This window comes from Desmodus rotundus, chromosome 1 (assembly GCF_022682495.2).
Source record: "Desmodus rotundus isolate HL8 chromosome 1, HLdesRot8A.1, whole genome shotgun sequence".
NCBI classification, from domain to species: domain Eukaryota; kingdom Metazoa; phylum Chordata; class Mammalia; order Chiroptera; family Phyllostomidae; genus Desmodus; species Desmodus rotundus.
The window spans coordinates 177,011,717-177,039,552 of NC_071387.1; the positions used below are offsets into that span (position 1 = coordinate 177,011,717).

The following is a 27,836-nucleotide window of genomic DNA, read 5'->3' on the forward strand; positions in this document are numbered from 1 at the left end:
CTTTAATATGCAAATGTTAAAAATTGTTGGCCATTTCTCCAGCTCTCTTAAAAATAAAACGGTCTTCTCAAATTATACCTTCAGTGCATTAAGAGTTACCGTGGTTACCTAAGTGAGTTAACGTACAGATTAAACATCTGACACATGCCCAAAAGTCACTTAGTATTGGAGGATCGCCTCCTGGCCACTTGACTGCATGTGTGTACGACGGCAGATGGAGCCACTGGATCTGCGACTTGGCTTTACAGGAGAATGAACACAAATGTATGAATATTGACCTCGATTCATAGGGATTGTTTTAGAACTACAATCCAAGCAAATGCCCTTTTATATTTAACTTCTCTCTCATCCCTACATGGTTACTGTTAGTTCAAGAACAAATATTTAAATGATAGCCATTCAGTGACTATTCTAAGTAGATTTTAAATCTTGTTCCCATAAGGATCTGAATTGATTCTAGAATACACTCTACCTTGAACTTTGTTTTGGTTAAATTGTATTGTATTTTTTTTTAATTTGTGAATGTGGAAGATAATACACTGTTGTATAACCATCCCAAATCTGTGGTTCCTTTTCTTTTAGTCTTAGTGGATGCTTGTTCCTATTCATTCAGCACTTTTTAAAAATGTACGTAGAGCCAGTTCCACCTCATATGAGATGTAAATTGATGTAAAAACCTCCTATATTCTCAACAAATGATCAACTACTGTCTTCATACCTTTACATTCATCAATAATCATCATTCAACCTTAACAGCAAATAAATATTTAAGCGCTTACTATTTAGCATGCACTTTTCTACCTTCTGGGGAGATGGATGTAGAATTGTAAGTGCATCATATATTATAGCAGAAAGGTGGGAGGGGGCCTCAGGGCCCATCAGAGGAGGACAAAATCATAGAGTTGGACCAGGGAGAGGTAGGGATGGTGTTAGAACAAGTAACTTTTCTAGAATTCACCAGGAAGTTATGTCATTTGGCAAATAGGGGGTGGGAATAGGTGGGGACTATCAGGAAATGCCGATAAGATAGGATTTGGTGTTTACTCAGGGCGCGCATAGAGGCCATTGTCGTTGGCTGTGAAGAGTGGTGTGCAGAGGGGCAGTGTAGATGTGCAAGGCCAGTTAGGAGTCCTGTCTTTAGTGAAGGCAAGGGATGAGGAGGACCTAGATTAGGAAACAAAAATCAGCCTGTGGTTTGCCCATTGATTGTTGTTTTACCTGGTGATTTTGGCTCTGACTCTCCTCCATGCCAGTCTCGGGTTCCTGGGTTCCCTGCGAGAGACCAACATCCATGCATCTATTTCTAGTTTTATTCTGACTTGGTCTCTTCATGCAAGATGGGCCAAGTCTCCCTGGCACAACACCAGAAATGCTTTTATGTAAAGACAAGACCCCTGTGCTCCATTCAGTCCCCTCCCCTCCCTGTCCTCATGCTTCAGTCCTCCTTCCCCATTCTCATCCCCACGTTATTGCTGCCCCTGTCCTGCCTTAGTTCCCATTAGTTCTGTTTTGCAGAGGAGACTCTTTTCAGGAGCGATCCCTTGAGGTTCCTTTGGATCCTTGGAATCTGCCTAGTTAACATGGTGAATCCTCTTGATGCTGGCATATCTCCAAACCGCAGAAATACAAAGGTTTCTTACATATCTAAGGAACAATCCCATGCCAGCCTTTGAAACTGGGGAGCTCCGTATATAAATGTATATACACAAACTCTATGGTTATGAACAGTTCTTTGTGTCTTTGAAAAGCAGCAAAATAATGAAAATATTGACATTATTCAATGAGTTAGTAGTTGAGATTAAGGGACTTCTGTGGGTTTTACTGGTTTAAATATAAAACCTGTGTAGAAAACCCTGAGCCCTGTGTACCTCTTACCCATATTACATTTTTCTTTGAATGAAAGGTCCCATGAAACTTTTCTTCTTTCCTGTCTTTAAATCTGCTTTCCTCTTATGCTTCTCTTAGTTCTCCTTCTTTCATGTAAAATGCATTCTCATATGAGCCTGTTTCCCTGAGAAGCACTTCTCCCCAATGCTCATGTCCCTTCTGCCCGTCCACATGGATCTTCTTGTCCCGAATACCTACCACGACCCTTCTTGCCTCTGCCTTCATTATTCCACTCATTTGAAATTTAGTTCTACAGCCTTTTAAGCACTCTAGAAGGCACTGTGGTCAGCACTGAGGATTACAGAGGAATACGGCACAATGGCTGGTCACTGGTTACAGCCATGGGGCAGCGCTAATATAGAGATATACTTTTCAAATAATGGAGAAAGAGGATGAAGAGTAGATTTGCTTTGCTGAACAGATCTAATGGCCTGACTATTTCCAGGCTACCACCCACCCCGGGACTAAATATTCTATCCTCTCTCATAGGTTATTGCAATGCCCTCCTAACCAATTTCCTTCCTTATGCCCTCCCCCTGCCATCCAGTCTTATCTCTACACAGTGTAGTTTATTCCACAAAACAATAATTAGGTTACATTGCAGTGCTTTCTGAACAGAGCCATCCGATGGCTTCCCCTATAATTTAGAGTCAAAGTCAAAGTTCTTTCTTTGTCTTTGAAAGGTCTGTATGATCAGAACTCTACCATCCCCCTCCCAGTGACCTGACCCCTTCTCAAGCCACTATCCCCCACCCACTCGCTTCCATCACACTGTCCTCATCACTGTTCCTTGAACTTACCAGGCATGTTCTGCATCACAGTGTTCACACTCACTGTTCCCACAGCCAGGACATCTCTTCCTCCAAGTTTGTGTCTGGTTGGTTTTATTCTGTCCTTCAGATCACTGCTCATTTGTCACTTTATCAGTGAATGCCTAACACCCTGAAACTCCTTGCTCTATTTTTCTTTATAGCACATATGAACTACTATACCTTGTCTTGTTTAATTGTTTATTGACCATCTTTCTCCAACAAGAAAACAAGGTCTATGAGGCAAGGGCTTTTATCTGTTTCTTCATCAGTGTCTAGAATGGTCCCTGGCATGAAATAGGTGCTCAATAAATGCTAAAAATACTGTGGAAGGAAGGAAAGAATGAAGGAAATGGAAAAAAGAGGGAAGGACAGAGGGAGGGAGGAAGGGAGGGAGCAGGGGAAGGGATAGAAGGAAGGAGAAAGAAGGCACAGGAGAGAAACAGGAAAAAACAGGAGGAGGAAGGTTAAAGAAAGGAACAAAGGAAAGTAGGAAGGATGGTAGGGAGGGAGGCAGAACAAGAGAAAGTCTCATATCATTATAACTAAGTCTCTAATATTTCTTAATATCTGTTTAATGTCTCTTTTAAGCAAAGGCAAAACTGGCCTTTAGCCTAGAGACTTTGGAAAATAGCATCTCTGGATAGAAACTAGTAAGGTTGTTCGGTTTACATTTATTTTTTTCAGATACCCTCCCTTATGTTTATGATGAGTGGTATGGACTTTCCATTTATGGTAGTGCTATAAAGTTTCCCTTTAAATAAAGGCATTTGGGATTTTCAAAAAGTACTCTACTTCAGAATTAGTAAAATAGATGATGGTAATGGGGAAACTCAGACACTCAAAAATCATGAAGTAGAAATGTAGATATGGCAAAATATGAGCTTAATAAATTAATGCCTGAAATTGAGGAGTAATTGACTTAGAAAAATTCTACTCTTTTATGAGGTATACTTCATCATAATTGCAATTCCTGCTTCCTCATCCCTGAAACACTCCCTGACTACGGCCCTCCTCTCCTCCTTTCCTCTTACTTGTTTTGTTAGACTCCTGTACCCCATCAAGTGTTGACCTGAAACTCTTTGATATGACTCACTGTTGTTTGGAGTCTTTTAATTCTATCTTTTTAAATTGATATAAGATCCTTCATGTGAGTGATCATGTTCTGTTCCCCCCTCTTTTACATAACCGCCACATAGCACATCCTAGCACTGACGTAACAGACAATTAATAACATGCATTTGTTATCTTCATCATGACTCATCTAAACAATAAGGGGCGGGGTCAGAGTATTCAGACAGCAAAAATACCTAAGCATGATTTATGATTACTTTTTTTGAACTAAAGGATGATAATGGAGTGCAAACATTATTTTGGCATGTAACACTGAAATCACAGTTTTGCCACTAGTAAAAATAATATGCATATTTATTCAGTCTGGTAAGAGAATGTAATTACTAGGGCAAAAGCGTGAGATAATTGGAGCCAAATTCCAACACTTGGATTTCCAAATTCAGTTTAATGCCTGAGAATTAAAACCTGCTAAAAATACTGGCCAGAATAGAAGCCATTTATAAATATATTAGTCTGGCACATTTTAATGAAAATGGGGAACATAAGATATTAAATTTCTTTAATATATTTAGATATAATGACATCAGGGAAGGTCTTATTTTCACTGTTTTATAAATGGAGCTAGCATTATGTTTTCACTGGGAACTTTTAAGTTTAAAATACTATGAAGAGCAAGAACTATTTAGATCTCCTGAAATGACTGTTGCTTTGATATCATTTTCTTCCGCGTGATCTATTATTAAATATGCATAATATGAATAATAATAATAGCTAACATGCGTAGATCACTTGGTATGTACCAGGCACTGCTCTAAGTACCTTATGTTTTAGCTCTTACAACTGCCATAATCCGACAAGTAGGAGCTCATGTCAGCCTCATTTAACTGGCGAGGAACCAAAGCTCAGCAAGGCACAGTTACTTACCCAAGACCACACAGCTAGTATGTCGCTGAACTAGGTGTTGACGCCCAGTGCTCTGGCACCCAGGGCCATACCCTTAAGCGTGATCCTTGAATGCTGCTCGGATTTTCACAAAACTGTAGTCCTAGTAGGCAAAGCCACAGCAAAGGAGTTCTAGTACCTAAAATGAAGTTTGAAAGGTGGCTGTAAAAGTGTTTAAGCCTTGAAAAGTGAATTTGACCTGCCTTTCTCAATGGCATTTGCAATCAGAAGAATTATTGTAATTTATGTTAAAATTCTAATATCCTTCTTTTTCAGTAAAAAGAATTTTAACGAGTATGAATGTATTTTATACAAGGTTAAAGAAAATTTTAATGAAAGGCTGGTGAAATGAGGGTGAAATCCCTTTTCTCTTAGACATTTTTTCTGTTCTACATGTATAATACTAAGACATGAAAGTCTTGTGGCCAAGCATTTTTCTTTCTTTTGTAAATAGTATTAACTATATCAAGTTAAGAGCATTAGTAGTTTTTCTCATTTCTTAATTACAGTTAAGTTTAAACATTGAAAAAGAGTTTAAGACTTTTTATGAGGAATTCACAGACAATAATTTATAAGTGACTTTGAAAATGTTTGCCACAGTTTACCCTTGAATGACTGTTGATGTGTGTATGTGCCTGTATGTGTGTGTGTGTGTGTGTGTGTGTGACACTCTCAATGAGTGTTGGACCAAGTGGGATATGTGATCATATAATTTGTAAAAGCAAAGTGATTTTTTTCTCTGACTTAAATACTTTTTTCAATTTAGTGCTTTTAAAATGATACTAATTGTGGTATTCATTTTGCTTTCCCTGGTAACTTAGTTTTGAGCACTTAGAAATATGATTATCGGTGGTTAACCACATCTTTTGCCTGTTTTTCTCCTGAGCTGTCTGTTTCTGATTGATTTTTAGGACTTTTCTATATATTCAGAAATTCCTTGTTGATCATAAGCATTAGAAATATCTTCTCCCAGTAGGTTTACTGTCAAAACATTTTGAGAAATAGAAGGTTTTTTTATTGGCAGGAATTTTCTTCTAAAAAGTTTTCATGTCTTGCCTTTTACATTTAATTCCTTTTACATATTGAATTAAATTGTGTATACGACATGAGAAGTAATCCAGTTTTATGTCTTTCACATGGCTACCCACTGATCGACACTCCATCATTTCCTGTTTTTTTCATTGTTGTTCAAGTACAGTTGTCTCTGTTTTACCCCCACCACTCTCCCCTGCCCCACTCACCCCCACCTCCCACCCTCCATCCTACCCCCCTTTGGCTTTGTCCTTGGGTCCTTTATACATATTCCACAATGACCCTTCCCTTTCTTCCAAAATTATATTTTCTAAATGCTTGCTGCAATTATAAATAAACATAATATTTTTATATTGTCCAAATATGTAGAGAATTTGTTAAACTTTGTGATACTTTGGATAATTTTCCTTCTGATTATTTTAGATATTCTATGTAGACAATCAGGCCATTTATGAAAATAAAAAGATGTCTTTTCTAATGTTTATATTTTATGCCATTTCTAAAAATATTTATTGCTGTTCTACACCAATTAGGCCAGTGTTTCTCAAACTTTAAGATGCACGGAAATCACCTGGGGAACATGTGAAAATGAAAACCCTGGTTCCGTAGTCATTCAGAGCCTGGGAGTCTGCATTTCTAACAAGCTCCCAGGTGATGGTGATGTTAGTTCAAGAACTAGGCTTTCAGTAAATTTGTAAGTAGAAATAAAAAAAAACAAACATTATTTTCTTGTTTTTAAACTTAAAAGTATACTTTGACATTTCACTAGTTTTAACAAGTTCCATCTATTCTGAATTTACTATAAATTTTTATCATGAATATTTGTTGAACTTTATCAGAGGATTTTTGTCATTTACTGAGATATATATGTAATTTTTCTTCTTTAACCTATTAATATCATGAATTATTAGACATTTTAATTGTATAGCCTTTTATATACCATATATATAAATACATACACATATATTTAATTTACACTCACAACTATGTATTTGTTGCTGCTTTATTTTCTTTTTTTTAAAATATATTTATTGATTATGCTATTACAGTTGTCCCATTTCCCCCCCCACTCCACTCCATCCTGCCCACCCCCCTCCCTCCCACATTCCCCCCCTATAGTTCATGTCCATAGGTCATACTTATAAGTTCTTTGGCTTCTACATTTCCTACACTATTTTTACCCTCCCCCTGTCTATTTTCCACCTATCATCTATGCTACTTATTCTCTGTACCTTTCCCCCCCTCTCCCCCTCCCACTCCCTTAATGACAACCCTCATGTTCTAGTTGTTTGCCTAGTTTGCTCTCGTTTTTGTTTTATGTGTGGCCGTTAATAACTGTGAGTTTGCTGTCATTTTTACTGTTCCTATTTTTGATCTTCTTTTTCTTAGGTAACTCCCTTTAACATTTCATATAATAAGGGCTTGGTGATGATGAACTTCTTTAACTTGACCTTATCTGAGAAGCACTTTGTCTTCCCTTCCATTCTAAGTGATAGCTTTGCTGGATACAGTAATCTTGGATGTAGGTCCTTGCGTTTAATCTTGGGTAATGTAATTATGATGTGCCTTGGCGTGTTCCTCCTTGGGTCCAGCTTCTTTGGGACTCTCTGAGTTTCCTGGACTTCCCAGAAGTCTATTTCCTTTGCCAGATTAGGGAAGTTCTCCTTCATTATTTGTTCAAATAAGTTTTCAATTTTTTGTTCTTCCTCTTCTCCTTCTGGCACCCCTATAATTCGGATGTTGGAATGTTTCAAGGCGTCCTGGAGGTTCCTAAGCCTCTCCTCATTTTTCCAAGTTCTTGTTTCTTCATTCTTTTCTGGTTGGATATTTGTTTCTTCCTTCTGGTCCACACCATTGATTTGAGTCCCAGTTTCCTTCTCATCACTATTGGTTCCCTGTACATTTTCCTTTGTTTCTCTTAGCATAGGCTTCATTTTTTCATGTGTTTTTCGAATAGATTCAACCAAGTCTGTGAGCATATTGATAACCAGTGCTTTGAACTGTGCATCCGATAGGTTGGCTATCTCTTCCTCGCTTAGTTGTATTTTTTCTGGAGCTTTGAAGTGTTTTGTCATTTGGGCCATTTTTTTTGTTGTTTGTTTGTCTTGGCGCGTCTGTTACTTTAAGGGGCGGAGCCTTAGGTGTTCACCCGGGCGGGGTAACGCTGGTCGCTGTGCTGTGACGCTGTACGGGGGGAGGGGCCAAGTGGGAGCAATGGCGCCAGCCTCACTCTCCTCCGGATTTCAATCCTTCACTCCTCTACCCACAATCAAACTGGGCCACTCTGGTGCTGGTTCCCGAGTAAGTGGGCCTGTGCACACTCTAGGCCCCTGTGGGTCTCTCCAACAACCTCTCCTGTGAGGCTGGGAGTCTCTCCTGCTGCCGCCCCAACCCCCAGGGGCGCTTTCAATCAGAGGTTTGAGGCTTTATTTCACCGAGCTAGAGCCCTGGGCTGCGCGGTCTTCAGTCTGCTTCGCTCCCCGCCATTCCTCCGGTTTATCTGTGGGCGAATGTGGTGCCGCGGGGTGCTACCCGCTGCTCTGCCTGTCCCACTCTCTGCCAGTCTGAGTCCAGCCCTCTGGGTTTATCTGTGCAAATGTGGGGCCGCTGGGTCTGCTAGTGCTCAGACTGCCTGCGCCATTTGTCCCACACTCCGCCAGTCTCAGTCCTGCCACAGCCACATGAGTCCTCTCCACCCCGGTGCCCGTCTCCGCCCCTCCTACCAGTCTGGATGAATGTTTATTTTCTATTTCCTTGGTGTTGGTCCCCCTTGCTGTTCGATTCTCTGTTAGTTCTGGTTGTGCGAGGAGGCGCAGTGTGTCTACCTACGCCGCCATCTTGCTTCTCTGCTGCTTTATTTTCTAATATTTAGTTTAGCATTTTCAACCTGCCTTTATGATTTGGATAGGTTTTATACAACCCTTGAGGAATTATGTTTTTAACAATTATTATAAGTGAATTGGACATATACCTTTTCATTCTAAGTTCTTTACATTTAACTTATTTCTTATAATAATATTTTGAAATACATTCTATTATTATCAGCACTTTACTGATCAAGAAACTGAGGTACAAAGAGATTCCATAATTTGCCTGAAGTCACATAGTAAGTGATGGAACTACAGTTAGCAATGATTCTACCACTAAAATACAACAATGCCCATTTATTCTCTCCCTTTCAAATGTTGTTCATTGGGCCCAGACTGGTGCGGCTCAGTTGGTTGGAGTGTTGTTCCCGACACCAAAATGTTGTGGGTTTGATTCCCAGTCAGGGCACATACCTAGGTTGCAGGTTTGATCCCCAGTTGAGGAACCTACAAGAGGCAACCAATAGATCTCTCTCTCTCTCTCTGCTAAATTTTCTATCATTACTTGTATTTCTTTAAACAGATTGAATATATTTTTATTTTTATTTTTTGTAATTCCAATATCTGCAATCTTTGTAGTCTAATTTACAGTTTATTATTTCTATTGCTTGTTTTTATGGGAATTTACTTCTTTATGTATTCAGTAATTTTTCTGCAATGTTTCTTGGCATTTTATATGTGGGAATTATTTCTGTTTAAAGTATATTTTTCCAGAGGGAATTTGCTTACACAAAATAACTATATGATCTACCAGCCATAGACCTATTTAAACTAAATATTCGGCTCCAGGCCAGATGAGAACCCAGTCCCATGTGAGTATGCACTTGTAATTAGAAATTTTGAAAAGAAACATTTTTTTAGTGAGCTGCCTGGAACCAAGGCAAGTCTTGCCCTCTGCATGAAAGGTTTTACCCAATACACTCACTCTGGGTATTGACTCTTGGGTGTGAGACTTTATGTGGTGTCTGAATGTGACTCCCTTCTCTTTTTAAGCCCTTAGCTTTGATTCTTTCCCTGGCACACAAAGGATTGGCAAATGCCTTCAGGATAAATATTAGCTCTAGTGCTTACATATTCTTAATTTCAGGCCTCAAATTTTACCTCTTAATTTAATGCTTTAAAACAATCTAGATTAGAATAATATTTAGAGCAACATTTTTTATCCTCACTTGAGGACAGACTTATTGATTTTAGAGAGAGGGGAGGAAAGAAGAGAGAGAAACATCAATGTGAGAGAGAAACATTGATTGGTTGCCTCTTGTACACACCCTGAACATTAAACCCACAGCCAAGGCACATGCCCTGACCAAGAATTGAACCTGCAGCCTTTCAACTTATAGGATGATGCTCCAACCAAGTGAGTCACACTGGCCAGGGTTACAGCAAATTTTGATGAATTATATCATGATGGAGAAAAACAGACTAACTGTACAGCATGCTGTATTTTCATGAAATAAACTTACCTATGTAACTAGCAACTTGATCAAGAAGCACAAATTGCCCCCTTTGTGCCTTGTTCCAGATAATGACCCCTAGGAGTAACTGCTCTCCTGACATCTATCACCATGAGTGACATTGTTCACTAAGGACAATGTACCCTTGAACGTCTGGCTTCCACGTACTGTTTAATGTCTGGCTTCTTTTTCTTAACATTATATTTGGAAGATTAATCTGTCTGTATACACATAGATGAAATATATCAATTATATATGTAATATATAAATAAACATGTCCTCATAAATAAGTGCTTTGAATTATTCATTTATGGCTATTATTCATAATTATTCAATTATGGCTATTAAACGTGTTTCATTTTTATTTAAAGTTATTATAAATCATGCTATGAACATTATTTTTTGTGTACATTTTTGTGAGGTAGACACCCAAAATAAAATGGCTCAATCATGAGGATGAGTGTTTTCAGTTTTAGAAAAAAACTGCCAACAGCTTTCCCAAGTAGTTTTTCCAATTCACATTCCAACCCGTGCTGCTGCAGTTTTCTGGTTGCTCCACATTCTAGCCGGCACTTGCTATTGTCTTTTTCGCCTTAACCATCCTGATGGGTAGGTCGTGGTCTGGTGGTGTAATTTTAATTGGCATGTTTTGATGTCTACTGACTGTATGCATGTCTAAAAATCTTTTCTTAGCCATTTTTATCCAGCCTTTTGAAGTGTTCTCTACTGGAAAGTGTTCCTCTGTGTAGCTAGTTCACCATTTTTCTGGGAATTACTTCAGGCTTCATGAAAGACCAACTAATAATTTCACTAAGCATCTCTATTCTAACTTTCTTTTTCTTCTCTTCAATACTCTCTTAATTTTCCGGTATTCATGAAATCAATCTTTAATTTGTCCAACCAGTCTTTGAGCTCCCCCTGCTGTCTTTCACTTAAATTATATACCTACTGGTTATGCATAATTAAAATAGTTTTTAAAATGCATTCTTGAACAGTAAGCTATTTTAAGCAGAAATATTTTTTTCCAAAGACAAAGGTATCCATAAATTTAGATACTAACTCAGGACAATAGAAATATAAAAGTAACACTTAAACAGTAATACTTTAAAAAACTTACTTATCATATAAAAACCACTTGTATTAATGTAATGAATTAACACTTCAAATCATTAAAAACTACACAAACTGTGGAGTCATCTTCTCAGGTAACTGTAAACATGTTGAAGTCAACAACATGGCTTGTACCTCTTTCTACTTCCTCACAGCTCTCAGAATATTTACTTTGTAATTCAGTAACTAACAACTAAAAAACATATAAAAGCATTTATTTGTCTTTCTACCTCCCAGATCATGGTGTGCATTTCTCTAGGGGAATGTAGCTGAAATGAATAAAGCATACCATGCAGTGTTTATATTTATTTCATCAGTCAACTGTGACGAATAATGTCTCTCTATATTACATTATAAAAAGGTTCTCCTTTGTCAAGCTTGCCAGTTGATTAGCTCCATAAAGGCCTATAATAACTCAAAAATTATCAGGAAGCAAGAAAATCCATAGCATTAACAATGTAGATTACTGGGGGAGGGAGATATATGGGAACTAAATGGTAATATAAAAAATACCATAAAGGTTAAATTAAAAAAAAACACCAATGTAGATTTGAAGCCATATAATGAGTACATAAGATTATAGACTTTGGATGTGGGTAAATCTCAGTATTAATAACATTTAACCTATAGGACTTTTGTAATGATAAATGTAATAATGTGTGTAAAATGCTTAGCACTGTACTTGACATATAATAAATTCTAAATTGTATTTTAAATAGCTATTGTGTTACAAATAAGCCATTGTTGGCTTTTTTTTCTCATGAGAATGTGCTATTTAAGTGTTGAAAATCTGCTGTTCTCCTGTCCACCTTAATTTCCTTAACATTAGTTTTGAAACCGGTGCCACATACCCTCGTATTAGTGTACTGCAAGAGGCCAATGAAATCAGGGCGTAAAAAGAGTAATTTCCTGCTCCTGTCAGCACCCTTTGCTAATAATGCTGTTCGAACATGTTCTAGAAAGACTGCTGATGTCAGAGCCAACTGAGAATTAGACAGGTGGAAGTTTTTAATGTCTGCTAATGATATTACTTCCATATTCTCTAAGTTCTTGCTGTATTCAAGCTGCAGTTCCTTTTGGCTAGCTTCTGAGTGTAACCTGGGGACTCATATTATTTTAGCTTAAGGAAAGGAGCAGAGGAGGAAAACTGAATAACCAAAATCTAGATTAGCCATTGCGTAGATTCAGATGAACATCCACCCAAAGTTTGGTTTGAATGTTGAGACTGATGACACTACGCTCGCCCGCACACCCACACACCCTAAGAAGTTATGAAACATCTATTACAAACGTAATTGAGAATTTGGGGGAGCAAGCAGGGCAAGTTGACTGGCTTGGGGACTTTGTGGATTTTAGGGGTGGGGCCCAGCTGAGAGTGTTGCTTAGTAGAGGCTTGTGTGGTTGGAGTGTCTCACCGGTTTACCGGTTTGCCCAGAAGTGGGGCAGAGGTGAAGAGCGAGGGGTGAAATATAAGAGCAGTCAACAAACATCAAACAATGGAGTCAGACTTCTTATTACAGTGAACAAGATGTATGAGAACAGAGAAATGGACAAAATGATACAAAACCAATACTTGGACTGAGAACTAGGGAAGCTTTTTAAAAATTATTGTTGCCTGTATTTCTATCGACTGACACATGTTATTAAACCGAATTTCATTAGATGGGACTGTTATGTTTTCCCTCTGACTTTCTGACTGCCTACTATATTAGTAAGAAGAATCCTGTTTGCTTTAAATTAATTAAAGTAATATACTATTTCTTGCTAATAAAGGTAAAATGGATTGTTACTAAACATATATGTAGACAGCTGGTACTTGATCTAGTTATATTATGAAATAATATAATGTAAAACTTCTTTTAAATAAATAGGATGACAAACCAGTACTGGAATTCAAAGGAACTCCATGTAACTCTCTCTCTCTCTCTCTCTCTCTCTCTCTCTCTCTCTCTCTCTCTCTCTCTCTCATGCCATGTCTGCTACACATTGTACCTATCACATGTCATTGTATTTATTTGTTTCTTATTTTTTATTTATCATTTTTTTCACTCAATAAATATTTTACTTTCCCCCCAACACATCCCAGGTCCAGTGTAAAAAGTTTAATGTTTTGTCCTTGTCTTAAGAAGGTCATAGCTTTTGCAAAAATAGGAATATATAATGATAACCGTTATGTAGTAATATAAGGTCTCTAGTAGAGAAGTTTATTTAATATCCTGGGTATGGTTGCTTTAGACTTCCAGAACCTTAGTAAATAAATATAACAGAATACATGGATTTCGATGTTGAGAAAACTCATAAATTCCTTATTTGTTTCTTGTTTTATCTTCTATCACATACCAGTCTCTAAGGCTCTGCCCCAAAGAAAATGTTTGCTCATATCAAGAGAGTAAATCACATTCTGTGTCAGGTGGACTAACCCATAGCACTTGGAGCTACATTACAGTTCACTAAAAGGTCATAATCCAGGAAGAAACCAAGCTAGAAATTCATAGCAAAGCATAGTGGAAGAATTCTGAGAACATAAACTGACGTTTTTAAAAGTGAGGAAATAAAACCTCAAGTTAGTTGAACTTTCGATAAACCCTGCATTCTAGTCCACTGGGCACTTGTCATTTATAGGCGGCCATGGATTGTAGCACCCGAGTACTTCAGACTCGACGCCATCTAGTCGTATCACTTACAGGCTATCACTGAATGTACAGCACGTTGACTCGAACCTTTGTATGGACCATTAGTAGTGAGAGGGTTTCCATGGAAAGGAATCTGCCCCCCAGATATCCATCAGTTTCATTCAGTTATTTCACTGTTTTCATTTCCCTTTTACTTGACAGCACAAGTTTCTGAGAATCTAAATTCAGTTTTTCCTGTTACTCTCCAGGAGTGGTCATAGATGATGAACCTATCCAACCTTCATCACTGTACCACTCTGTAAAATTACCTAAGAGCTCTACAGCATGAAATTAACATTACAGAATATTGTAGTCTTAACTTCCTTTTTTTCTACCCTGAATGATACCGAAATGAGGGGTCTTCAGCAGCAGAACCCTCCTTAAATTATATGTTTGAACGCTATTCTCTGTCTTTGGGTTTCTTCTGGATTCTTTTCTCCCAATACAGAAGTTACACTGTAATTAAATGATAGTTAAGAGACAGATCTACTCTTCAAATAGAGTCAAATAAAAGCAATAGTAGCAAAGTACATTAAGGCTTTTTAATGTTCTATAAAACACCTCTATTTTATTAATGCCTTGTGATTTAAGATTAAAAATAGTGTGGAATCAGATGTTAGCTTGTCCTTTCCACTGGAATTTCTCCATGTTTTAGTTTCTATATCAATATAAAGAGAATAATTCTTGCAATATTCCCTAGGGAGTGTCATACAAGATGAAAATGGAGAGAAAAACATCTTTGGGAATCTAAATGGAAAAGAATAATGCTTTCTGCTTCTTAATTGACTTTATATAACTATCCAAGCCTCATTTATCTTGTTTTCAAAGTGAACAAAATGTTTCTATCTTTTCAGTATTCACTCCAGGTTTTAATTGGTGGAAGTATATTGAAGAAACTCCTTTGCTTTGAGCCCAAGTTTACAGTTTTCTGAATCTGAGCCACAGTTCTTGAAACCTGACTCTGCCAGGTTTGGAGGTGATGAAATAAATACTGTTCTTTTAGGCAGTTATTCGGGTGGGTATTTCACCTTTGAAAGTCATGCCATGCAAGTCTGGCCTCCTTTTCTTCTGGGGGTTATAGTCGCAGACTTATCTACTGATAGAACAATATTACATGCATGAAGGCCTGTGGTATTTTGTCCTCTGGTATGCCCCATAAATTCAATCCAGTCATTACCTGCTATATGATCTCTGTGGACTGAAATGGTATTCTATGCTCTTAAGGAAGGACCTTTTAATTTAATAAAAATGTATTGAGTGATTGCTCTCTTCTAAGAGACACACTGTGCTACAAGATCTGAAGGATATAGGGACAAAGAAAGGATTGCCTGAATCCCCAGAGAAATTATAATATGGTAGTCCCCCCTTATTTGTGGTTTCACTCTTTGTGATTTCAGTTATCCACAGTTCAAAAATATTAAATGAAAATCAGAAACAAACAAACAATTTGTAAGTTTTAAATTGTGTGCCATTCTGAGTAGTATGATGAAATCTCACGAGTCCCACTCTGTCCCGTGAGGAACGTGAATCATGTCTCCACACTGTATACCCTCTCAGCCCCTTATCACTGAGTAGCTGTCTTCGTTATGGGATTGATGGTTGTAGGACCACAGTGCTTGTGTTCAGGTCACCCTTGTTTCACTTAAGAGCACCCCCAAAGCACAAGAGTAGTGCTATTACCCATGTTTTCAGGAATCCACTGGAGGTCTTGGAATGCATTGCTCACGGATGAGGGGGCCAGCTACAAGGAGGGAACACTACCGCAAGGAGACGGAGGGATCAATAGAACAAGGCAGCTTCTTCAGGTTTCCAAATGTACTTTAACATTTCCTGAGGGAACTTCAGGTAATTTATGAGTTTTAGCTGTCAAGCACATGTTCATGCCTCTTCAGACTTTATCTTCATCGCTAAACTCTCCCTTAAAATTTAGACTCTGCTGTCGATTCCATTTGACATTCCAAGTAGCAACTCAACCACAACCTGTCAAAATCTGAATTCACATCTCTTGTTCTTCCACCCTTTGGGCAGTGTAGTTAGCTAGCGCATTGAATCAATCACCCAAATTTGCTGATGGTATATGCTAAATATTTCTAAAGTCTTTCCCTTCTTATCAATTCTGTTATGACAGCACTCATTGAGATCCTTATCAGCTGTCACTGGACCCTTGTAACAACTTTCTAATTGGCTTCCCTTCCTCTAATTTTCTCTCCACTGAAGTTCATTGCTTATACAGCCACTGGAGAAAACTATCAAAACATAAAACTAACAAGGCAACATTTCTGCTTACAACTCTGGGGATTTCAAGAAACTACAGGATAGAGTCCCCTAACTATGGGAAGGTTTTCAATAACTTTCCCAAACTAATTCTTGCAGCATTTTCCTTTGAATACACTTAATATGATTTAATTTATTGCTTAAAATGGGACTTTTTGAGAATAAATGAGATCTATTAATTTTTATATGAGAAATGCAGGTTCAGAAAGAAACAGGACATAGGTCACCCTACTGTTTATGTCTCACTGCTTTCATTGTCTTATATGCAACCTGGTGTTCTGTCCTTCTAGAACCTCTACTTTCCTCTTTCTCAGATTACACTCTTCGACGTTCTGACATTCAAGTCAAATTCCATCCACCTCTGACTGCATTCCTTCACTTTCCTGCTTTTGAAGAATCATTTAATACTGTGCTCCTATAAGCTAATAGACAGCTCTCATTGCATTTGCTATGTATGTGTAATATTGAAATTTGCCCACAAATTTATTTTTTCGAAGATTGTAAACTCTCTGAAGTCGAGAGGTATTATTTTATATATCTACTCTGCCTAGCATATTTGTGTTTAAAAATTTTTGTTCAAGTGACCAAATCTGAACTTCAAATCTATCTGTGTAACACCTATGTTCCAACATAGGTAAAGGATATGCTACTAAAATTTTTTTATTGGAGATACAAAGGCTGACAGATTAGGCTACCTAAAGATAATTTAAAGAATCAACAACTACATGAGCAAACATAATCAAAATTATAAGGCAAACAGACTAAGGAAAATATGTATAACAAGTATGGAAAGACATGGCTTTGCTATTACTGGGAAGAATGCTGTAATGGAAAGGAAGTTTGGGTTGCACAAGGCGGGGCTTCTGGAGGCTAAGGAGTGCCAATGCGAATATGGCTAGAAAATTAAATTCTGGAGTCTAAGCTAAATAAGGAAGAAAATAAGTTGTTCCAACATGGGAGACTATAATACAACAAACCAAGAAAAGAATACAGTACCAGAAGTGACAGTGGGGAAAGACTGGAGATCAGGTTACATACAAGGGAGAAATGGAAGGATTAGAATTTATGAACTTCATTATAAGAAGTGATACCGTTGCCAGTCAGATCAGGGTGAGGAAGGTGTCTGTACTTCTCAGAAATGGAAATGAAATGGAGATATGGAGGTAAGGATTTCTGATGAGGCTTGTCGGAGTTTGAAAGTTAGAAAAGGGTTCAGAGGTTGGTCAATAATAGACACACAGAGAGGGGTGTAAGTTGATGGGGTGTGTTTGCAAAGGCAAAGCCTTGTTGAAGAGTGGAACTAAGATAATGAAATCCAAAAAGCATTACAAACAAGAAAGCCCCTTCAAATAAAAAGAAAATTTTGAAAGTTGGTGCCATCAGGAGGAAGCTTAATTTCAGTGTAATCAAGGAGATGAACACATTAGCTTTAGAAGTGATCAGAATGTATGTGAGTTTGCTCCCAATGTCACAACTGTTAAAGAAGACCCAGGAAGGTCATTGGGCGGTAACTGTTGGTGGAGAAGGCAAGGCTAAACTGGGGTGGATATGGCAGAGAACATATTGACAAAAATAGCAGCCAGAGATTGTTCTGCCTTAGTTGATAATTGCAGAGTTGCCTGAAGGGGATTTGAATGCAGGAGACTATGTTTAGAGACTAGCCTTTTGTTAGAGAAATGTTTAGAACGAATCCATTTACTCCAAATGTAGCTCCAAGTGAGGAACAAGGTTGAGGTACACCTCAAAGTCTTTCTCAATCACTAAGTGACATTTTTCTGTGCTGGTTGCAGGAGGAAGGCTCTTGGTTGGGCTGTTACAAAGTCCTTACTCAGGAGCATAATGTCTGTCATTAGACTTTAAGAACTTTCTCTGCTCTTTTGGAAGGTGGAGATTAGGGATAGTTAATAATAGTTTAAAAGATCATTGTGATCTTTTCACAACTTATTTTTGCAATAATTAATGAAAATCACAAAGAAAAAAATGCAAAAGTTGAGCATAAAAGAATTTAAAGCGTCTTAATGAAATGAAAGCTATGACTGATTTCTCCTGGCGTCTCACTTCCTGTAAGAGTTAATGTTTTATTAACTTCTTCCAGGAAGAAGTTTTCAGTGTATTTTCCTTGGGTTCACAGATTTGATATTCATATCAAACTAAGTCTCTGACTTTCCCCAATATATGTTCAGGAGCTGAATTTGTATCTTAATTTTAGCTAGATTTATTTTTGAGATCTATAATCCATCCTTCTATCAATGTGGTAATGCCTCTAGGAGCTTTCTAGAAGCTTAATGGCTATACAGCTTCCAGAAAGCTCCTTCATTACATGTTTGACACATTGTGATATTCACAAATGAAACCCAAACAATTCCAGCAGTTTAGATGATATTTTCCCTGCTGTTGTTGCTCTGAACTCACCAGGAAGTAACATTTGGAGCATTTCATTGCCTGTCTCACTGGGTTGCATTATATTTTCGATATCCCGCCAGGTAGTAGCACTCAGAGCATTACATTGTCTGTCTCACTGGGTTGGATTGCACTTTTAATATCATGCTGGAGAGTGTTAAAGGAAGAATTTCTCTAATCTTAATTGGGGTCACTAGGGTCAAACCCAAGTTTACAAAGCTCATGTTGTTTCTCATCTTATTGTTACGCTTGTGTATTAAGCCATTTAATTTTTGAAGTAGTCTTTATTATAAATGGGAAAAAAGACCTGTTTTGTGACATGGTCAAATGTGATCAGGTCGCTCTTTTATGCATAGAAACATATGATCCACCTTTTCCCATAATGCTCCAATATTCTGGTGCTGTGCACACCTTTCATAAACCCAACTTAAACACTGATACATAAAATCAGTCTTCTCACTTCTTACGGTGGATCCTAAATTCTCTGCCACATTAACATCTAGTTAATAATTCGGTTTTTGTCCTGACATCTTACCTACACATTACAATTACATTAAAATTATCATTTGGATAATAACATGAGTTGTTGTTTACTAGAGAAAGAAAATTATTTAATTTCTGTTTATAACTGGATGAGATTCAGGTCACTTAATATGCAATATCACTTTAGAATGACAGAAGGTGAAAAAATGAGGTGTTGTCATTTTCAACAATGTCACATTAATTTTTAAATTATTTTTTTAAATGATTATAACCACCTACAAAAGAAAAAGTTTCTCATTAATTTTAGAAGTCTCTTTAAAATGTGTCTAATGCATAATTTGCATTTTCTGCCAATAGGCCTTAAATAAATTATTGAAGTAAACTAATTATAATTTAGAACAAATCTCATTGTTTTAACTTTTTTTAAGTTGTTCAAGTACAGTTGTCTCCATTACGGTTTAATATTTTAAGTATCTTATTCATTCTATTAAATCATAGCATTTATTGTTAAAAGTTAGATAAAGTAAGAAATAAAGCATCTGATTTTCTTTTTAAATGTGTATACATATATACATAAACAGTGATATTGAAAGCACTGTGAGTTTTTATTTCATCTTCCAACAGAAATACTGAGAAAAACATTTGAATGTTACATAGCCTATGAGTTATTATTCATTAATGTGGATGTGAACTAACTGCTGATTGTCAATAAAATTATAAAGCTACAAAAATATCTGCAGCGAACGTTTGTGAACTTACGTTTACTGAACAAGGAGTATGTTTAAGAGAGTACGTGGGGTTGCAGGGTGTAGCAGAGTCTTTCTTTAATAAAAAAATCTTAACAGAAATTTCAAAGATACACAAAGTAAATACTATAGTGAATCACTAGATTCATTAATTATAAATATTTTGCCAATTGTATTTCAATTTTCCTCCTGTTCATTTTTTTCAACTTTGGAATGTTTTAAAGCAAATTTTAAATATTCTATCATATATTACTACAATCTGTATCTCTAAAAAAGTAGCACTTTAAAAATATAACCATACTACCACTAAAAAAGTGAGAGTACAAAGATTTTTTTTAAAGTATGAATGAAATTTGCTTTCAGTGTTGTATGATTTTCCTGTGTAGTAGATACTTAATTAGCATCTTACCAATCACTACTGACTTGCTTCACTAGAATGTCAGAGTTCAGTCTCAAGATTGAAATTGGCGAGGTAAAAGGTGATGGTGTATTGCCAAGAAAGCAATTGCAAGGGAATTGATACATGAAAGGAACCTACTTATGTGTTATCCACTTCATGTGATATTTGATTTAAAGTTCACTTCAGCCCTCCCCCTGAGAAGTTACTGTTATCAATTGTCATGTTATTTGTTTGTTTATTTTTTAATGAGATGTACATAGAACCCATTACACAGACAACAAGGGGAAGGATTTAGTGTGGAAAGGGGGGTGGGTAAGGCAGGAGAGAGTAAGGAGGGAAAAATGGGGACAACTGTAATTGAACAACAATAAAAACATCTTTTAAAATGTTACAGAAAGCAACATAAAATCACCTATGTAATCATTGCCCAGAAGTAACAGATGTGAACTGTCTTGTCATAAGGTAAATTTGCTTGAAATAATTTTTAGACATAAATAAAATATTAGAGATGTTAGGTTGAAGTTGCTCAAGAAACCGGACCTCCGCAGCGAGCTAAGGAGAGCGGGGTTTATTAGTGGGAATAAGGGGGAACGTGGAGCCAACGGAGGGAGGTTAAGAGGAAAGTGGGACCAACCAAGGGAGGTTGGGACTCGCTAGGTTGTTCTTAGGTTAGGGTTTTTAAGCGCAAAAACCTGCAGTTGGGGTGTCAGAGCCTGATTGGCTAGAGCAGGTTGCAGGGTGAAAGCCGCATCCTGTTATGCTGAAAAGGCCGACCCCAGACCCTAATCTTTTGGGTAGGGTCTGCAGGCAGCTTGCCACGGTGCCATCTTCTTGCCTGGTGATTTTCCTTCCTCCTAGGCCTGCCCAGATCTAGCAATAGATACATTTTTTAGTCCCTACATGTTCAAGTCAGAAAAAGAAGAAGTAACTTGCCCAAATCCACTTAGCTAGTACATGGAACCAAGATTGGATCCTCCATTCATGGGCTTTGGACTCATGTTCTTTCCAGCTCTGCTAAGTAGACTTTCTCTGTGCTCCCTGATGGAATCACGGCCCCAGTCGACACATACTTTGTAGACCTGTTTTATGACGGAGGAAGTGATCGAGCCTTTTAGTTTTGTGGTACCGTATCAGTCGCCAATTAATTTTTTGTGCACAATAAAGTATTATATGTTCACTTGTTCAATTACTTTCTGTACCACATCAAGAGAACAAGACAGTTTGGTTATAATAGCTTCATTTACTTCAATTTAATATTGTTACTCATTATAGTCCACACAGGCAGGAGTATAAAGGAATGCCCATAATGCCGGGTGTAGCTATAGCAAATAAGCAACACTGCATGCGTAAGTGGTTTAAATTCTGTGCCTAAGCATGTAATCTCTGAATGGAATATTTTTCAAAGTTATGAAACCATTTTTTGTTGCTTTAATTTTTTCCCACCTTTTTTATTTACCTCTTCTGCAACATTTATAAAGTGGGGATCATAATATGTATATCATGGGACTCATGTAGACAACTGAGGTGATGCATTTGAGGGCATTGGACAGAGTGGTTGGCATAAAAGAACTACTCAAAACTTATTTATTGTGGTCACTTAAAAAAACTGTTTTGTGTGTGGTGGTGGGGTTGGAAAACAGCCAGTATATTAAATATTTGTAATACTTTTATTTGACTAAGTTCAACGAATGGCTATTTAAATTTTGGCATGTGGAGACCTATTTCAAGAGGGTACTTACTCCATAGTTGATTTTTTAAAAATGGAAACAAATCGATGTACCTTACTTGTAAGGGTGTCTCATTTCTGTGGGCAAATGAGAGTCTAAGGAAATAAGCAAATATGTAAGAAATGGTATTCTTGGTACACTGGCAGTAATAACCAATTAAAATGTTATTTTATTAAGGCAATACTATAGTTATAATTTCATTATCTCTAGAGAAATACCAGGAATTTTATTAAACACATACTTTTAAAAAATTGAAGTCTAAAAAAAAAGTTGAAGTCTTAGATACTGGTATCATTAGTATATATAGAAATATATAATATTATATATTACATTTTATTATATATAGAATTATATATGAGAAAACAACTGCATGGGGAAAGAACTGTTGGTAGGTTATTAAAATATAAGTAAATAAGGAGAAACCTGAAAATGCACAATATTGTCAAATCTCCCTTGAGACTCAGCCACAGAACAATATTTTCATTTCATTCTCATTAATGAGTCATTTTGAGCTCTTTTTTTATGTGGGGACAAAGAAATTAATAAGAATTCATCCCTACTGCTAAGGCACCTCAAATCTTATTAATTCAACCATTGAGAATATCAAAGCAATGAAGAACAAAAGAACACTAAGACTCCACATATCTGCTTTCATTAAAATAACAAATACCTCAGATTCTTACACCAAGTAATCTGTATTTTCCAAGTGGGATTCCTTAAGATGGGAATGTTAATTATTGTACGTGATTCTCCCTAGAAATTTGAAGGTCTGAAAAATAAACTAATTCCATTTAACAGCTTAAATTATAGTTCATTTAAAACTAGTCCAGACATATTAAGAGAGAAGCTAATTAATATTTTCTAGAGGCTTGAGTTTTTTGTAAAACCGAAAGTATAAGCCCCAGGAGGAGAACAGTATTGCAGAGTGAGCAATAGCAAGAGCTCTTATTAATATTAAAGAAAAGAAATTGGCTTGGATTGGGAAACAGCCCAAAGCTTATTTACCACAGAAGTTTGTCCTTTTCCTCCTCTTTGGACTCATCTCAGCTAGAAAGCACAGATGTTCCATGCATCTGCCTCTCTCCCACTCACCCTCGAATTTTACTTACCAGCTGAACCATCAATCCTAATACATCCAAAAATATTTTATCATGATAATAATTTGACTGTTGTATTTGAATGCATACTAATTTCTTGAAACCACGGATATTCCAACTATATTTTGAAAGGTCTCTGAAGACTCCTCAAAAAAAAAAAAAAGAGATAGTCCCAGTGATTATGTTTTATTAAAAAGTTTGTTGTTCTGCCAAATATATATCTGGTAATTTTTATATGACTGCATATCTTGGCATTACGTAAGTCCTAAGCAGTGTGCACAGCTATGCACACACGGGTGCCACCATTACCGATTTTATTAAAAAGCCACAGTACATAAAAAAGAGAAGAGATGTTCCCTGTACTGGTGTTTCAAATATGTATTTAAACAGCTTATCTATCCAAAATTCATCTCTGATATATTAAGTAGCTGTATTCCAAATCTTACAAGATGCACATCTCTTTGCTGTTTTCTTTTCTCAGCTTCATGAGCTGAATAGCTCAAATTATTTGTAACTGGTAAAGCATGCAAATGGGAGATTAAAAAAGGAAATGAAACCTACAGACTGAATGGCCTACAGGCCTTGAATGTTGTCGCACTTTTAAATCCATTATATATATATTTTACTATTTTACTGTGCTGCAACTGTTAAACTTTTTTTGCCTTTGCTGATGCCGTGAGATCTATATCATGTCTGTTCACTGGTTAATGGAGATCTGCTGAATTCTGAGAGAACCAGGAGGAACCCAGAGCCCAGTCTAAGTTATTATCTCAAGAACCCTTCCCACAAAGGTCAAAGGTAGTGTGGGTTGCTGGAGTGATACTCACTGTGGGCCCACACGGTGTGTGTCTGATGTACCCAGGAAGGGAGCAGGGGAAATGGACTCGCAGAGTGTGTGTGATAGTTCTCTACAGGGACCGTCTTGGCAGGTGTCCTTCCTGACCAGCTCTATGCATAGAGCACAGGAGTGGGAGGAGTTTAACATTTGTCACTTACAGGACCTCATTTGATCTTACAAGGCAGATATTTCCCCTGGGTTCTGCAACTCACCAGGTTTCACTTGTTGCTTGAAAGCTTAGAGTCAAGTTCATACCTATATAATTCTTCTTGATGTGTCTTTTCATATTAGCCTAATTTCTGGCACTTTTCAGTGTTTCTTTTCTACTTTTTAAAATGTTGGCTTATATAGCCTTAAAAACTGCTTTGAACCCTTCCTGTGGAAAAAGAATGTATATAATTTAGTAGACAAATAACTAAATAGGAAAACGAAATAGCTGATAGCATCATTTGACCCATGAGGAAGCTGAATATAAGTAGCTTGCCCAGGTCACACAGTGAGTCCCTTGTGTGCGGGGGATGGGCGCCTGGCTTCTGACCTTGGCCTTGCAGTCTGTACCTTGCAGTCACATTTACTCATTACCTCTTAGTCTCTGCTGAACACATACAATTTCTTAATAAATTTTTTAAATGATTTTTAATCATTTCCATTTTCTGCACTTAATAATGCCCTATCTGATTGAAATTCCCCTCCCCTTTTTCATGTCCAGTAGCTCTACTCACCTTTCAGAGAATAGTTGGAAATACCTTCCTATGAAGGCTTTTTTGGTCCAGAAAGAGCATCATTTCTATATCCCTTCTGAGACTCTGCTTTCCTTTCTATTATCAATATAGAAGTTTCTGTCTTCCCTGTCTCCATATATTCTAGGATTTTATTTGTTTCTCTTCTTTTAATTTGGATTATGGGGGCTGAAAAGATAATCTTAAGATTTTTAAGTGGTGGACTTAGAAGCCCTATTATCTTACTTCCCCTTCTAAATATGCCTGAATTAGACAGCTCTTGGGTAGGAAACTAAAACAAGAAGGCATACTTTTTTTTGCAAAATAAATTATATTTATAAAGTTAAGTTCTCAATGGAGGGTGCAAACATTTTATTATTTTCTTTTTGTTCCCCAATACAACACAAAGGTTCAAGTATTGATTTATAATCCACATGTAATAATAACTGAGTATTTTTAGGCAAGTGGCAAAGGCATTGGAGATTTAATTCTTCAAAGGTTTATAGACTATCTGTTTCATGGGCTTTCTATGCTCAGAAGGGGAGAGAATATAGACTGATGGCTAAGAACATGGACATTTTAACCTCACTAAGTGGTTAAACTTCAGCTCCACTACTTGCAAACTGTGCCTCTGAGCAAGTCACTTAACGTGATGGGCCTACATTATTTCACCAATAAAATGAGGAGAATCATGTCTGTATCTTTAAGGTGTTGTGATTTTTTTAACTGAAGTAATATATATGTATAAGGCATAGAGTAGGGGACACATAGTAAGCAATTTTTGTTAGCTATCATTATTAATTTGTGAATAACTAATTTAGGGTGGCAGAGAAAAACATGTATGGTAACTAAGATGAAAAGTTTACAACTGTTAGTGGAGAAATAACTAAGCGGATATTTCAAATATTTGGAAGCCTTTTCTATTTCTGAAGAGCAGCCATGAAAAGTTGATGGTGACGTTAGATGGTGACATTAGATAGTGACGTAGAGAAAAGGCTGGGGAAGGTGAAGATGGGAGATGAGCTGTGGGGGAGCAAACAAATCCAACAACATGGTTTCCTAGGCAACACTGTTTTCAGAATCCCAGCAGTGACACACACATTACGAAGTCCTCAACCAAATCGCATTCATGAAACTCTATGAGGTAAATTTTAACAGGGCGCTGACTGTCCCCACTCTAAGTCAAAATACGGGGTCCAGAAATAAATACTTTATATTGTGATGTGATCATAATGAAAGAGAATAGGAAAGAGTTGATCATTTTCTATAGGCTTGCTGCTGTGGGATGGTGAAAGGCATTCCGAAAAGCTTAAGCTCTTGTGCCAGTTTTTCAAAGTAGCTTCGATGGTGTTTACAGGGCAACCTCATTTTAAAGAGAATTGGATTCTCAGGACCCAGGAGAATCAAGCAGCTGGCACAGCAGGTTATCTGAATTTGATATGAATTGACGTCAGGGAGCTAGGAATGCCCAAGGCAATCCTGCCTTCCGCCTCTTTGTGCACTCTTTTGACAATAGTGAGAATGTCTGAGTATTAATCATTTTCTGACACTGTTGGCCCTGATCTTATGCCCCCAAAAAAGCAATCAGAAGTCTCCCTTCTCGGTCTTCATTCAGGGCATTTCTTCTAGAAAAGCTATTCTGCAGCAAGGTTGTATATACATATATACAATACGTGTACCTCCCTAATCTAAAAAATCTAAAAATATTCACCTGCAAAGCTTGGTAGAAGTCTTGCTTCAGGCATCATTCTTGGAAAGAGAGGTTTTTTGTAAAACCTTATTGGTAGGGATTTAAACAAATTTTAAGCCAGACATTTATGCCCCAATATAAATGTTAGTATATCTTTATCCTGAGTATATCTTTTTTAAAAAACTTGCAGTGTGGGTATATAAGCAGAGCCAGATGTCTCTGTCTTAATCATTCATGCTCACTAATAAATAACAATTACCTACAGTGAAAATAAAGCCCAAGAGGCTGGCACGTTGCACAAATCATTGGATGCACTATATAGTCATTCCTCATTTTCCTTTTTATTTATCCATCAATCAATTAAAAAGTAACTACTTTGTATGAACTGAACATTATGCTAGTGATTATAAAACCACAGTCAGATATTACATAACATTACTTGCTTTTATTTCTTTTATCCTCAGGTTGTAGGCTTCCATAGGAGACTCAGGTTTCTTCTCCTTTTTTTTCAAGATCAAAACCAGAGCTGAGTTTGCCATGGTGGTTGCTTAACTGGCTGGGTTACTAGCTCGCATCATGGTAGATATTGCTGGTTGTCACACAGTGGCTGATGAGTCAAGGACCATGGAATTTAGAACTCCCAGAGAAACTCAGAGGTGACTCAAGTTATATTTTACGGAAGAGAAAATGTGAAAAATGACTAAATGATTTCACCTCAGGCAAGCAACTAGTTTGTGTAAAACCGAGGCTTACCTTTCGTCTGCTAACTGGTGATCTTATGTTCTTTTTAGTATTAAAGCCTCACAGAAATGCACAGGATTAAATTCATGAGGGTGCAGTGTCTCGGATTTGCTGCTGCTGTTGACTAACGTTGGGAGAAGTGAAATCAGTTTAGTAACTGTTGCTGTTCAGGCAGTGAAATAAGCAAGTTATGAAAATGTGTATGTCAATATTACTATCAAGTTATTTAATTCTAAAGCAGAATTAATATTTTCATTTTAATTTCTATAGGTGGTTTTTATAGCTGCTTTAAAATATTCCCTGTCAGCTGGGAATAGAAATTCAAATTCTTGAATTTGATAATGGTATAATTTGTGTGTTCCTTAGTTTGTATCTGCAGACTTATCGTCTCATTGTTCTTTTTTGTCATTATAACCTCTGAATATTTATCTATTGATTGTTGAAACTTATTGTGAGATTTAATTCAATTACCTTCTAAAGGGATCTGTTGTTACATGTAGTGATGCTATTAAAAAGTATAGTTTGCAAGCAATATTTCAAAGTTTTGTCTATGTGAAATGTTGTGCAGGTTATTATTTCATAATTACAGGCTATGTAGGTTCCATATAAAATCTCCTCTTTCCCCCATCATGAAACTGATGTTGAGTTGAGTTCTGGGGGTGGGGGAAGATGGACATTTGACTACATGCAATGTGGTTTTCTAAAGTACATAAGCCAAAACCACATTCAAGGCAGATGCAATGCTAAACGGGCAATGCTTTATACAAGACTGTGTTGCTTGTGAACTTGCCAGCCAAAGATGATCCCATCTCAGACTAGTACTTATGTAACAGTGCCAGAGGAGAATAATTCCAATAGGGGTAAATTTGAACAA

The 27,836-nt window shown here is 37.0% G+C and overlaps 1 protein-coding gene and 1 long non-coding RNA gene across 11 annotated transcripts in view; one reads left to right on the top strand and one right to left on the bottom strand.

The window, feature by feature from the left end:
* The window catches only part of PDE4D (phosphodiesterase 4D), a 1,245,374-nt gene that overhangs the window by 808,997 nt on the left and 408,541 nt on the right, over nt 1–27,836 (top strand). The window lies entirely within an intron of this gene.
* LOC128779485 (uncharacterized) lies at nt 257–26,787 on the bottom strand. The gene is made up of 3 exons (XR_008425464.1): nt 23,802–26,787; nt 4,695–4,851; nt 257–1,272 (listed from the first exon to the last, which is right to left on the bottom strand). It is a non-coding gene; the product is annotated as an uncharacterized lncRNA (long non-coding RNA).